We start from the raw sequence: 15,141 nt of genomic DNA, 5'->3' as shown, positions 1-15,141 counted from the left end.
TTTTTTTGTGTCTCTGTGCAACTACATACTGTGCTTTTAGAAAGTATTCTGCCCCTTGGAAGTTTTCAGGTTATATTGCTTTACAACATTGAATTTAATTTGTTTTTTATGCTAATTAACAGAAAAAGGCTCTTTCCTGTCAAAGTGAAAACAGATGTCTACAAAAGAAACTAAATTAATTACAAATATAAAACACAAAATAATTGATTGCATAAGGATTCACCCCTCCCCTTTAATATGACACACCAAATCATCACTGGTACCGCAAAATTAGTTTTAGAAGTCACATAATTAGTTAAATGGAGATCTGCTTTCAGAGACCTGTGTGCTGTCAAGGTGTTTCAATTGATTGTAGTAAAAATACACCTGTATCTGGAAGGTCCAACTGCTGGTGAGTCAGTATCCTGGCAAAAACTATGCCATGAATACAAAAGAATACTCCAATCAACTCCGTAAAACTGTTATTGAAAAGCACAAGTCAGGAGATGGATACAAGAAAATTTCCAAGTCACTGAATATCTCTTGGAGTACAGTTAACTCAGTGATCAAGAAATGGAAAGAATATGGATCAGGAGAGAGGAAATTTGATGAATACCTATGAGATGGCTTTTTAGAGCAGCTTGTGCTTGAATCTGCTGGGGGAAAGGTTATGTTAGATTGGGTGTTATATAATAAACCAGATCTTATTAGCGAGCTTAATGTAAAGCAGGGGTGTCAAACTCATTTTAGGTCACGGGCCGGATTGAGCAAAATGCAGCTTCATGCGGGCCGGATCAGTCGGACGCGTGCGAACGCAGCTTTCGTTGTTTCCGTTTTTTCAGCCTGCTCTCATGTGTCTCAGTTTCTGTTATAACTACAAAGTGTTTCACTTTACAAATTCCGTTTCTTATGAAGAAGACTGCCGAATAAACACTAAAAACCCTGAAAACCTGGTACTTGAATAAACTCAGCATTAGCCATATCATACGCCATAGGCGCTTCAATTACTGGGGCCAGCTTTAATAGTAATTAGATATAATCTCGCGGGCCAAAAATAATTCCACCGCGGGCCGGATTTGGCCCGCGGGCCTTGAGTTTGACATACATGATGTAAAGGAACCTTTAGGAGATACTGATCATAATATGATTGAATTCATACTGAAAATTGAAAGGGAGAATCATAAGTCATATGTATCAGTATCATGATGGAATAAAGAGAATTACAGAGGCATGAGAGAGGAGTTTTTCCCAGTGGGTTGGAGGAGGACACTGGCGAGGATGATGACAGAGTAGGGATGGCTGAAGTTTCTGGGAATAGTTCACAAGGCACAGGACAGATATGTCCTACAGAGGAAAAAAAATTCTCCAATGGAAGTGGTAGGCAATCATGGCTGACAAGAGAAGTTAAGGACAGCATAAAAGCCAAGGAAAGGCATATAAGGTAGCAAAAGTTAGTGGGAAGTTCAATGATTGGGAAGCTTTAAAATCTAACAAAAGGCATCTAAAAAGGTTAAAAGAAGCGAAAAGATTAAATATGAAGGCAAACTGGCCAATAATACAAAGCAGGATACTAAAAGTTCTTTTCAGTATATAACCAGTAAAAGGAAGGTGAGAGTTAATAATGGACCACTGGAAAATGATGTTGGTGAGGCAGTAACGGGGGACAAAGAAGTGACAGATGAACATATGAACATAATGAATACTTTGAATCAATCTTCACTGTGTAAGGTACTAGCAGTGTGCCAGAAGTCTGTGAGTGTCAGGGAACAGAAGCGAGCGCCATTGCTATAACAAAGGAAAAAGTGCTAGGCAAACTGAAAGGTCTTACAGTGGAAAAGTGACCTGAATCAGATAGACTACATCCCAGAGTCCTGAGAGAGGTTGCTGAAAAGATACTGGATGCATTGGTCATGATCTTTCAAGAATCACTTGCTCCTGGCATAGTCCTGGAGGACTGGAAGATTGCAAATGTCACTCCACTCTTTAAGAAGGGAATAAGGCAAAAGAAAAGAAATTATAGGCCAATTAGCCTAACCTCAGTGGTTGGGAAAGTGATGGAGTCTATTTTTAAGGATGCGATTTTGGGGTACTTGCAGACTAATGGTAAAGTTCATGTGATGACAAATCAAACACCTGCAGTGCTGTTCATGAGCAGGAATCTGAGATCTTGCATAGACTTTCTGAAGCGAGATGTATGGAGGGAAGTGCAGAACAAGCAGTTCAGTCAGTTGCCAAGTGAAGCAGCAAGGAGCTTTGCAATTGGACAGGGAGTTGTAACACATGATTACCGAGAAGATAAGAGGACACCTGTTTTGATAGCTAAAGACTGGACCACTAATGTACACAGGGGATGTTGGAGATCATACATGGAGAATTCATGTGGACCAAATACTGGATGCTTGGCCGAAGAACATACCTGAGTCAACTGAATCCAACAGCATGGACACATTACAGCTACTGGATTCACCTCTCAGTAATCATCATGTCACTGACAGCAACATGACACCAGAACCAAGAACTTTGTCTTAATCAAGACATCTACCCAACCAGATGCCACTTTACAAGTCCAGAGGCACTATCCATAAAGAAACAGTGCCACCCCAAAAGACTAAACCTTTAGTAAAGGGAAATGAGTTATGGACCGTTATTGTGAATATGGTTTATGAAAGGAAATTAAATACTTTGTACATATACAGTTTTATGTTGCATTACAAGGGGAGAAAGTGTAATGTATGGATCTACTTCTTTTGAAGCAATCACTTCCCTTAGCCCGATGTATGGACTGTTGTCCAGGCATGCATATTGTTCTGTTGTCTACACATATGCATTGTTTTCTCAGTGTAATGTAAATATAGCAGTTAAAGCCATCTCTCTATACATGCTTTCATTTAATTTATATGTAGTTGCACAGGCACAACAATTGCCATGCTAGCCCAGTGGTTTGCAAAGAAAGCATACAGCACAAGGCTAGAAGGCTATAAGACATAGGAGAAGAATTAGGCCAATCAAGCCATTGAGTCTGCTCCACCATTCCATCATGACTAATTTATTATCTCTCTCAACCCCATTCTCTTGACTTCTCCTTGTAAACTCTGACATCCTGACTAATCAAGAACCAATCAACTGTGCTTTACGTATACCTAATGACTTGGCCTCCACAGCCGCCTGTGACAATGAATTCCACAGATTTGTCACTCTCTGGCTAAAGAAATTCCTCCTCATCTCTGCTCAAAAGGGTTGTCCTTCTACTCTAAGGCTGTTCCCACTGGTCCTAGGCTCCATCAATATCAGTAGCATCCTCTCCAATTTGACTCTATCTGGACTTGCTAGGTTGGCTATTCGTGGGCTCCAGCCCATTGTTCCCTTGTTACTGAGAAACTGCTCATTGTGGATACACCGTTTTCTTTTTTGAGCTTTATAGTTTTAGCCACAGAGCTGTTTCTCAATACTTTCAGCTGTCATTTAAAATTCTGTGGCATTTGCAAGCGTAAGTTTTGCAAACTTGTAAAGTTGTGCTTTACAAGTATGCATCTCCTGAGTTTTATTCCTGAACTGCTAAACCATATCCAGCATATAACTCATGGCTGCTCATCTTCAGCTAGGCTGACGCCCACACTAATCTTGCACTGCAACACAGCTCCTGTAGTCTTGCCAGCAGCTCTGCCTTCTTGGTTCCATAATGTGCCGTGAGCTCTCAGTAGAAATAAGCTGCAGACAGCAGAAACTGAGGCCACTCCCATTAACATTTATCATGTTTTTCCATTACTTATTCAATCGTACAACCCAAAAAAATACCATGTGATCTAATATCTTAACAATTTACTTTTCCATTATTGACTATTGTCATACCTTCTCTTTGCTTCTATTTAACTGAATGACGCTGTGACATATTTTGAAAAACTCAAGAGTGAGGCACACAATAGCTGTTGAAATTTCCTGGAAAGTTTTGTGCTTAATAGCAGAGTTCTGGTGCTCTGACAGTCGTGTCCTCCTGCATTTAATTAATGGTCTGATTAATACTGTCCATGCTGAGCTCAGTACATGGCCTGCAAAGGAAAGTATTAAACCTGCAAAAGGACGTGTCCAGATGGGAACAACAACACACACAAAATGCTGGTGGAACACAGCAGGCTAGGCAGCATCTATAGGGAGAAGCGCTGTCAAATAGGGAGAAGATGCTGCCTAGCCTGCTGTGTTCCACCAGCATTTTGTGTGCGTTGTTGTTTGAATTTCCAGCATCTGCAGATTTCCTCGTGTTTGTCCAGATGGGATGAAGGTTTTTGAATGGACCTCTTAAAGCGAAACATTCCCAACAAGAGAACACCTGTTGTAATAGCAATGAATAAGTACAAACATGAATCTCACTCTGGAATGGAAAAACATCCAGAATTTCATCAGATTGATTTCTGTACAACCAATGGGTGGGGTTGTTTTGATTCCAGTAACCAATAGGTCACAGCTATGGTAAAGATCACAGCATATCTGTACAAATTGAACGTGCAATGTAAGTCAGTAGAGCTCAGGAACAGACCTTTTAGCCCATCATGCTTGTGCCGATCTTGATGCATCAAGCAAAATTTTTGACAAATACATATGCTCATTCTGTATTTCTTCAGGATCATTCAGTTCCAGACCCTTTTACAGTCCTGAGCCATAAATGGATCAATGAACTGCTTTTCAGATGTAAGCTGAGAATAAGCTGAGATCAGGGCAACACCTGACTGTGTGCAGCCTCAAAGAAATCTGCAACACTCTAGTCAAAGGGCATCAAAGGAACACTTGCCAGCTTGAAGTTATACCTCGTACAAAAGAAGACGGCTGTGCCTGTTGGTGGTCAGTCATTGCTGACCCAGGACATTACTGCAGGAGTTCTTCAGACCAGTTTTGTAAGCGCAAACATTTTCAGATGATCATCAATGATCTTGCTTCTGTCCTGGAGACATTTTGTGGTAATTATGCATTGATCAATTCAATTTGAAACTCCTCAGCAAATGAAGTAGCCAATGCCTGCAAGCTGCGAGACCAACACAATACTCATTTGTGGTCTAACAAGTAGCAATAATCGCAGTATAAAAGCACAACATCCTGTGAAGAAAGTAGAACCACACATTCCCATCACCAAGCTTCCACTACCATCCTAGAGGTAATATTGTCCAGAAACACAAGTGTGTTTCTCTAATAGCCAGAGGACAATATCTTGCAGTAAAAAAAAATCTTAGCTACTGAAATCAACATTTTTTACAGCTGTAATATTTTTTACAGCTGCACAGACCAATTATTGTTCTGAGCAGGAAATTTTTAAATGGCCTGAAATCTGTGTGACACTTTAATAAATCATTTTATAAAAGAAAATCCAGGCTGCATGGCAACAAAAGCTATGTGCGCAGGAGCATTTCAGTTCATGCACCAGTGTAGTTTAGAGGTGACAATGTCTGATATCCCAAATCCTTTTTACTAACTGCAAAACATTGTGGGATTATAATCAAATTTTATCAACTTGTCTAGGTGAGTATAAAGATCAACACAATTAAGAACAAAGCTTGATATGTATTCCATCGAACATATCTAATAAATTTCTGGTATATTTTATGCATTATGCCATAAAACAGCAAAATATCACAACATATGTATGTCAGAGATAATAAACCTGATTCTGTTTCTGATTTTTATAGAGTGGGGGTCAGCGGTGGAAAGGGTGAACAGCTTCATGGTCCTGGATGTCAACAACTAAGAGGTTCTGCCCTATGTCTAACATATTGAAACAATCATGAAGAACATGAATCATGCCAGCAGCTCTATTTCATTATGACTTTGAGCAGATTTGGAATGTCACCAAAGACTCTTACAAATTTCTATAGATGTATGGCAGTGATCATTCTGAACAAATTGTATCAAAATCTGGTCTGGAGGGTCCAATGCACAAGATTGCAAGAGGCTATAAAGGGTGTTAGGCTCAGCCAGCTCTATTACAAGCACAATCCTCCCCATCACCGAGAACATCTTCAGGAGGCAATGATTCAAGAATGCAGCATTCACCCTCTCCTCATTTCTACCATCAGGGCAGAGGTATAGGAGCCTGAAGACCAACTCCAAATAATTCAGAAAGAGGTTCATCCCTTCCACTATCAGATTTCTGAATGGACTATGAAACCCATGAACACTATCTCATTATTCCTGTTTTTGGGTCACTCGGGAAAGACTAGGAAATTTTAAAAGATCATCAGAGCTGTTTAGGTGTGAACTACAGGAGATGACCAACATATTTAATGTCTATTTCTCCTCGATGTTCACCAAGAAGACTAACATAGATGGCAAACAAATTAGTGTGGAAAGTAGTGACATCATGGACAAATGCAAATTATGAAGACTGAGGCATTAAGGTAGACAAATCCTCAGGTATGGGGTAGATATAATGCACTCCTGGACCTTGGGGAGGCCAGGGAAAGAACTGTGCAGACGCTTGTAGATGTATTTGCTTTGTTATTACCATTAGTAAAGTCCCAGAGGTCTGCTGGGTGAAAGTTTTCAGGGAACTTGGAAGCACATGATAAAATAAGCCAGTCGACATGGTTTCTTAAAGCAAATATTGAATTATCTAGATAGAGTGGAGAGGATGTTTCCAATAGTGGGGAAGTTAGGACTAGAGGGTACAGTCTCTGTACAGAAGGACATCCCTTTAAAACAGAAGGTCCCTATAAATTCTTCTTAAGCCAGAGAATGGTGAATATGTGGAATTCATTGACACAGACAGCTATTGAGTCTAAGTCATTGAGTACATTTAAAGTGTAGGTTGATAGGCTGTTGATTTCAGACATCAAGTATTATGGGTAGAAGGCAGGAGGTGGAAAATAGCCCCAAGGATGGAAAGTAAATCACCTTGATTGAATGACTGAACAGACTCAATGGGCTGAATAGTCTAATTCTGCTCCTATATTTCATGATATTATGCCTTATGGTCTTATGCATGTGCTCTGTTAGCATGTGTATAACAAAATATAGCATAATAGCAATATCATAGAAATTATTTTGTAATGATTTTTATTTCAATATAACCCATCAGCCTGTTCTGGTAAATGCTAAATATATTTCCATTAGATTAGAGATTTCCCTCAGTACACTGGCCAAAAAGCCTCCATCAACCAATACAATTATAAAGCAAATTTAACTGACTGTAAATCTCGGTGTTGACTGTGTTGGAGTTGAGTGGCTGGCGTGTTTACCCACATTAACAGCAGTAATGCACTGAGCATAATAAATCCTACAAGGTGCTTTCATATGTCAAAGTGGTATATAAATGGAAATGTTGTTATAATGTCAGATTTATTGGTAGAAGTCCAGCCAAAACTTACCCCCCCCACCACATTTTATAAAGTTCAAGGCAAACGCTGGCTTCAGATCCTCGTATGTCTCTTTTAGACCCTTTGCTGCTTTAGCGCCAGTGTATTGTTACGTAATATTCAGACTTTTAAAAAAACACTACAAAATTTCAAAGAATGATAATAATAGAGCAATTGGGTTGGCTGCATGCTTCAGCTAATGGAGCATCTAAATGGTATAAAAGTTATGTGCCATAATTCAGTACTATGAAACAATACTACTGAGATTTGTTTCTTAGTGCTAAGAGGTTTAAATTTTATTGACATTTGTAGCCTAGGTGCTAACAAAAGCCAAGGCAAAAGCTGTAAAAGAATATAGTTACGTATATCTAGATTTTGCTCCATTTAGAAGAGGTCGCAAAATTTCAGTGCAGAAAGGTCTGTCATTGATTCCTCTATATCAAAGAACAGAATTCAGGGAGAATTCAGGCAGAATTAAGATTTCAAAGTAAATTTAAATTGTCAACGTACCTATATGCCACCATGTACTACCTTGAGATTCATTTTCTTGTAGGCATTTACAGGAAAATAAAGAAGTACAATAGAATTGATGAAAACTATAAATAATAAAGACTGACCAGCAACCAATGTGCGAAAGAAGACATAACATGTAAATAATAATAAAAATAAATAAATAATACTGTGATATAGTATGAGGTATGAGTCATTGGCTCTCCAAAACAGAGACGTGCAGGTTTGAGATACACCTATTCAGAACTGGTTTAAATTTCATTAAGTGTTTTGCCGAGGCTCAACAATGTAGAAGACACAAGTTAATTCTTGGAGTTGACTTTGCAGTGATAATTTAATAATACCTTCAGACACAGAGTCTGATTCTATAATGGTGTTGGTTTATTATTGTCATATATACTGAAATATGGTTCACATGCCATCCACCCAGACTATTCCATGCATAAGAACATTGAAGCAGTAAAAAGTTAAACAGAAAACAGAATAAAGTGTTTCAGTTATAGAAAAGTTCAGTGCAGGTAGACAAATAATTCGCAAGGGCCACAGCGAGACAGACTGGGGGATCAAGAGTTCATATTTTAATGTGAACTCTAACAAATTGGGGCAATGTCAATGAACCTGGTCTCCTGGTCTGTGCAAAGATATGATCTACATGACGAGAAACTGGAAGAGTGACTCTCCAGATATCTCTGACAAATTCACTTCAGCAACTAAAATAGAGAAACTGATTAATGTGAAAGCACAAGAGACTTCAGGTTTTGGAAACTAGAGCAACCTGCAAGGTGCTGAAGGAACTCAACAGATCAGCCAGCATCTATGGAGGGAAATGGTCAGTTGCCTTTTTGGGTCAAGACTCTTCAAGTGGAACTGAATTTTCAACTGTCCATTTTCCTCCAAAGATACTGTCTGACCTGTTGAGTCCCTCCATGGTGTTCATGTGTTTATCAATGTGAAAAATTGTCTTTTCTTCATGACGGGTTTTCCTATATTTCAATGGCTTCTTGTCTGTCCAGCTATGTAATTAAAGCAGTTGTATTTCTATTCATGACATTAGAACATAACAGAATGACAGAAAACCTTTCCCTTCCTCTCCTCCCAAGCATGCATTCACTTTGATAATATTGAACTTGAGCGTTTGAAGTTGACATTTTCTAACTGATTTGTTCCATATGCCTTGCAATGTTTTGAAAGAACTTTTACAGAAACATTCTTATGACCGTCAACATAATAGATAGAAGCAACATTCTTAAAATACATTTTGTTTCAGAATTAAAGTGAGGACAAAGCAGCCATAAATGATCAAACTTGTGAAAACCATTTAGGGGGGGAATCAACTAAGTAATTTTTTTTGCTTCACATACTGATTAATCAGATTTACAAAATTGAGGGACTTTTCTCAAATAAATGCCAAGATTTTCGTTCTATATGTCAGATCACTTGCCATTGCTAAAGTGATGAGTCTACTGACATTAAGCTGTCAGATCCATTGCTCTTTGAGACGGCACAGATAATTTTGTATGATGTAGTCCCAGACGTGTAAGCTGATGGCATTATAAAGATGGAATAATTAAATGTGAGAATGATTATGACTTTGCCTAAGCTTGCTGCTGACATTTTATCATCACAATAGATCCTAGCAATGAAGATTAAGAGAAATAATCAGGTTCAACATCAAAACTTCACATCAATGATCAAATTATGTAATAAGTGTACATACACAGGATCAAAAAGTCTATTACTAGAGGGCATGCACTTAAAGTGAATTCGGGTAAACCTAAAGGAGATGTGTGGGGTAAGATCCTTACAAAGAGTGGTGGGTGAAATGAATATGCTGCCAGTTGTGGCGATGATAGGGATGTTTAATGAAGCTCTTAAATAGGCACATATACTGTATGTGCAGTAAATGGTTGGATATGGTCCTTGTGTAGGCTGAAGGGATTATTTTAGTTTGGTGTTTAATTCGCTCTGCACAATGTTGTGGCTGGAGGGTCTGCTCCTGTGCTGAATTATTTTATGTTTTATATCTATTTATTGTGTGTGTGTGTGTGTGTGTGTGTGTGTGTGTGTGTGTGTGTGTGTGTGTGTGTGTGTGTGTGTGTGTGTGTGTGTGTGTGTGTGTGTGTGTGTGTGTGTGTGTGTGTGTGTGTGTGTGTGTACATTCAGTATAATTTGTAACTGAATGAGCGGAATAGAGGTGAGAATTGCAGGTAGAGCAGATATTTATTCAGCACAAATGCTTTTTACAAGAATCTCTTCAAACGTAAAAAGCATAAAAGTATGATTGACCTTAAGTATAAAAATAACAGAAATAATTAAATTCAGTTTCACTACTGACAATTGTATATATTACTTAAGTATTTGGAATGTGGCACATATACAAATAACATTCAAAATCACTATTGAGAAGCGTTGTCAGAATATTCAGATATCTTTATTGGAGCAAGGTAACTTGGATCAATATTAAAATGTTGTTAGGAAACAAACCTGGGGCCTAAAACATTTTCCCTTAACCACACTACAATAAGCGATGGCTCTTTGGAGATGCAAACATCACAAGGACTGATTGATAGAAGAAAGATGGCTGTGACTTTGGCTGATGTGCCGAGTGGAAATGTAACCAGTCTGGAACCTCCTCTGATCTCACTCAGCAATCTCAACTCTGCTGTCCCTTGCGCCAACCCCACCCATCGTCCTTATTTAGGTCGTAATAATGTAAAGTCACATAGAACAAAATATCTGATGTTAGGTTCTATTGACTGGTTAACTAGTTCTGGCTGGAGTTTCAATGTAGTCCAATTAACATAATACTATGATGTTTGAGCTTGGCCAACACTTTAGCTTTAGTTATTTGTTACATGTAATTGGAAACATTGAAACATACAGTGAAATGAGTTGTTTTGCACCAATGACAAACAAAGTCTGAGGATTGTGCCAAGGACGTGTTAGCATGCCTCCAGTGCCTGAAGAGCATACTGACAACTCACTAACCCTAACCCTGACCGTGTTGCTTGGGAATGTGGGAGGACACTGGAAGAAACCCACATGGTCACAAAGTAAACATACAAACTCCTTACAGATAGTGGTGGGAATTGCCCTTCATCGGTGGTCACTGGTGCAGAAGAGCAATGCATGTATTGTTACACTACCTAGTCAAGTCATTATTCAATGACTTTTAATATGCAGTTCTTCTAGTTAAAAAAACACATTTTTGCTTGCAGGCTGAATTTGAAAGCAGTATGAAGATGAATCTGGTTTGCATTAATGGCTATTATACCTTACACTTTCATATTCTCTGACAATGACTGCTATCCCCTAGCTATATATTTACCATTTAATTTCCATCCCAATGTGTGCCCGTGCACACATGCACGCACACACACACACAGTGTCAATGTAAAGTTTAGAATTCAAATCAAGAACAGAAGAAAAATTAGGTGTATTTCGGACCTCTTTAAAAGGTGTCTGCCACGCCATTCCACAAGAGTGATTTGAACCTCCTTCTGTTAGTATGGTAAAAGACCAAATGAATGGCCATAATGGTGCCTAGATTAATGTAAATGTCATTTGGTGTAATTTTTCTGGATTTTGTGCTCATCTCAAGGTCGAAATCAAAGTTGAGTTTATTGTCCTATGAAGAAGTACAATGATAAATTTGCCTGCAGCTGAGGCACATAACATCATAGAGTATGGCAAGTTGGACCATCATCTAAACAAGGATGTACCGGTGTTTGAAAAAGTCCAGAGGAGGTTCACAAGAACGATCCCAGGAATGAAAAGGTTAACATATGAGGATCATTGGTTGGCTCTAGGCCTGTACTCCATCGAATTTAAAAGAATGTGGGGGGGGGGGGGGGGTGGCGCTCATTGAAACCAATTGAACATTGTAATGCCTAGTGGTTATGGAGATTATATTTTCTCTACTGGGGTGTCTAGGACCAGGGACACAGCCTTAGAATAGAAGGGCATACTGACAGAATCGGGATGCAGAGGAATTTCTTTAGTTAGAGGGTGGTAATCTGTGGAATTCATCATCACAGACAGCAGTGGAGGACAAGTCATTGGGTAAATTTAAAGTGGAGGCTGATAGGTTCTTGATTAGTAAGGGTGTCAGAGGTTACGAGGAAAAGGCAGGAGAATGGAATTGAGAGGATTTAATAAATCAGCCATGATAGAATGGTGAGCAGACTCAATGCCCTCATTGGCCTAATTCCACAGTATGGCTTATGGTCTTATGGTCTAAAGCAGCATTCAAAAGTAAAATATAAATGAAACATATTTTACGCAGATTTTAATCAAAATTGCACAATCAATACAAATAGGAAGTACATTTTAATGCAAAGTAATCTAAGTGGTGAAAGTGTTGTTAAACTGTTGTGATTATGGTTTTGCCAGTTGGTTTAATAACCAAATAGATGAACAGATGTGGTTGTTCTTGAACTTGATGGCGAGGGACTTGAGGCTTCTGTAACTTCTGCCTGATCATAGCAGTGAAACAATGCCATCACCCAGGTGGTGGGGTTCTGTGATGATTGGTACTACCTTCTTGAGGCAGTGCCTCTTGAAGATACTATGAATGGTGATGAGGAACATGCCCATGATGTTTTGGGCAGAGTTCTTTACACTCCGTTGCTTCTTACAGTCCCGTGCATTCAGATTGCTGTGCCGGACCTTTTTGCTTTCAACAGTATGTCTGCAGATGTGTGAGTGTTTGATGACATGCTGTATCTCTGTAACCTTCTGTTATGTTGCCATGGAACAAATCCAAGAAGATTTTCAGCCCAAAATTCTATTTTAGTACTATGAAAGTTTGTACAGTATACTTGGAAGATACAGAGGTAGCTACCCATTACAACTGTGAAGACCAGACTTTGCAATAGAACAGGTTAATGGGAAGTCTTAACAAATCAGGCTTTTAAATTATATTCAATATTTCGGATAATATCAAGATTTTTTAAATTGTGTTCGACAGCCTATTTTAAGCTGTTTCTCACACGAGCTTTGCTGAGTTCACACCAATCTGGCAAATATTGTTGAATATAAATCACTTTACTAACACAGTTATTTAACTTACACGGTGATCCTTACAGAGGTGGAAGGAAAGCTTCTTATTGCTTTCACTGGATTAGTGAATAACAAGAAGAAGCAAATTGAAGATACAGCAAAAAGCTTAGTGAGAAATTTCTAAAGGCTGATTGTTGTCAGGTTGAAAAGTCATAGAGAGATTTCCAACGGTAGGAGCACTCTGAGCAAAGCATTACCCAATCAGTTAATTAATTACTCAAATAGCCAATGAGAAATGATCAGCTAAAGCAGAGCTTTCTTAGCAGGTTATGTAGCTGGTAGAAAATGAAAAGTGAGATTACAGGAATTTGTAAGGATGAATCCTGGTACATTAGAGTGAGCTTAAAATACTCTCTTTCTCAACACTGATGTAATAGAATGCAGGAGGTTGAATAAGACATATACTCAGTGGCCACTTTGTTAAGTACAGGAGGTGGAACACAATGTGGTCTTTTGCTGCTGTAGCCCATTCCCTTCTACACACCACTATTGTAACTCATGGTTATTTGAGATAGTCAGATAAATAGTATTGATCCCAATGGAAATTACAGTGTCACAGTAGCATTTCAAGTGTACAGATATAAATAGTAGAAGAGAAGAAGAATAAAAATTAAGCTACCACAAGGTCTAACAGTGGTGGGGGAGGGGGGGGGGGTGTCACCACATCCCCAGCTATAGGTTGACTCACTATAGAGCTTAATGGCCAAGGGTAAGAATGACCTCATATAGTGCTCTTTGGAACAGTGCAGCTATCTTAGTCTGTTACTAAAGGTGTTCCTCTATTCAGCCAAGGTGGCATACAGAGGGTGAGAAACATTAGCCAAAAATTGCCAGGATTTTCTGTAGTGTCCTTTGTTCTACCACAGCCTCCAGTGTTTTCAATTTGACTCCAATTACAGTACCAGCCTTTCCAATCAGTTGTCTGCAGTTTTGGGCTCCTTATTTTAGAAAGAATATACTGATATTGGAAAGGGTTCAGAGAAGATTCATGAGAATAATTCCAGGAATGAAAAGGTTACTGTATGAGGAACATCTGGCAGCTCTTGAGCTGTATTCTCTGGAGTTCAGGAGAATGTGGGGGGATCTCATAAGAACATTCCAAATGTTATAAGGCCTGAACAGATTAGATATGGCCAAGTTATTTCCCATGGTAGGGGAGTCCAGGACAAGAGAGCATGAATTCAGGATTGAAGGACATCCATTTAGAACAGAGATGCGGAGAAATTACTTTAGTCAGACAATGGTAAATCTATGGAATTTGTTGCCACAAGTGGCTGTGGAGGCCAAGTCATTGGGTGCATTTAAGGCAGAAATAGATAGGTTCTTGATTAGCCAGGGCATCAAAGGGTATGGGGAGAAGGCAGGGGAGTGGAGATGACTGGAAGAATTAGATTAGCCCATGATTGAATGGCAGAGCAGACTCGATGGGCTGAATGCCCTACTTCTTCTACTCTATCCCATGGTCTTATGGTATTAATCAGTTTATTGAGCCTGTTGCATCACCCATGTTGATGCCATTGCTTAGCACACCACTGCATAGAAGATTGTACTGGTGACAACAGACTGGTAGAACATGTGAAAGAGGGGCCTTCATACTGCAAAGGACCTCAGTCTCCTCAGGAAATAGAGGTGACTCTGACCCTTCATGTACACAGCCTCTGTGTTGGTGCTCCACTCAAGTCTGTCATCCAGGAGTACTCCCAGGTACTTGCAGGTACGCACCACATTCACATCCTGACAGGGAGCAGTGCAGGCATAATCTTCCTAAAGTCCATCACCATATCCTTTGTCTTACCGATGCTCAGATGCAGATGATTCAACTTTCACCATTTGACGTTTGATGGTTCTGGCTCTGTACTCATTGGAACTTAGAATGATGAGGGAGGATTTCATTGAAACCTTTCAAATGTTGAAAGGCCTAAGCAGAGTAGATGTGGAAAGGAGTTTCCCATGGTGGGGGAGTCTAGGACAAGAGGGCACAGCCTCAGTATAGAGGGGCGTCCATTTAAAACCGAGATACAGAGGAATTTCTTTCACCAGAGGGTGGTGAATTTGTGGAATTTGTTTCCATAGGCGACTGTGGAGGTCAGGTTATTGGGTGTATTTAAGGCAGAGATTGATAGGTTCTTTGTTGGACACGGCATCAACGATTACGGGTAGATGGGTGGAAAATGGGGTTGAGGGGGAAAAAAGATCAGCCATGATTGAGTGGTGGAGCAGTCTTAATGGGCCAAATGGCCTAATTCCACTCCTA

Source organism: Hemitrygon akajei, chromosome 9 (assembly GCF_048418815.1).
Source record: "Hemitrygon akajei chromosome 9, sHemAka1.3, whole genome shotgun sequence".
Lineage (NCBI taxonomy): Eukaryota > Metazoa > Chordata > Chondrichthyes > Myliobatiformes > Dasyatidae > Hemitrygon > Hemitrygon akajei.
This window is presented reverse-complemented; position numbering follows the sequence as displayed.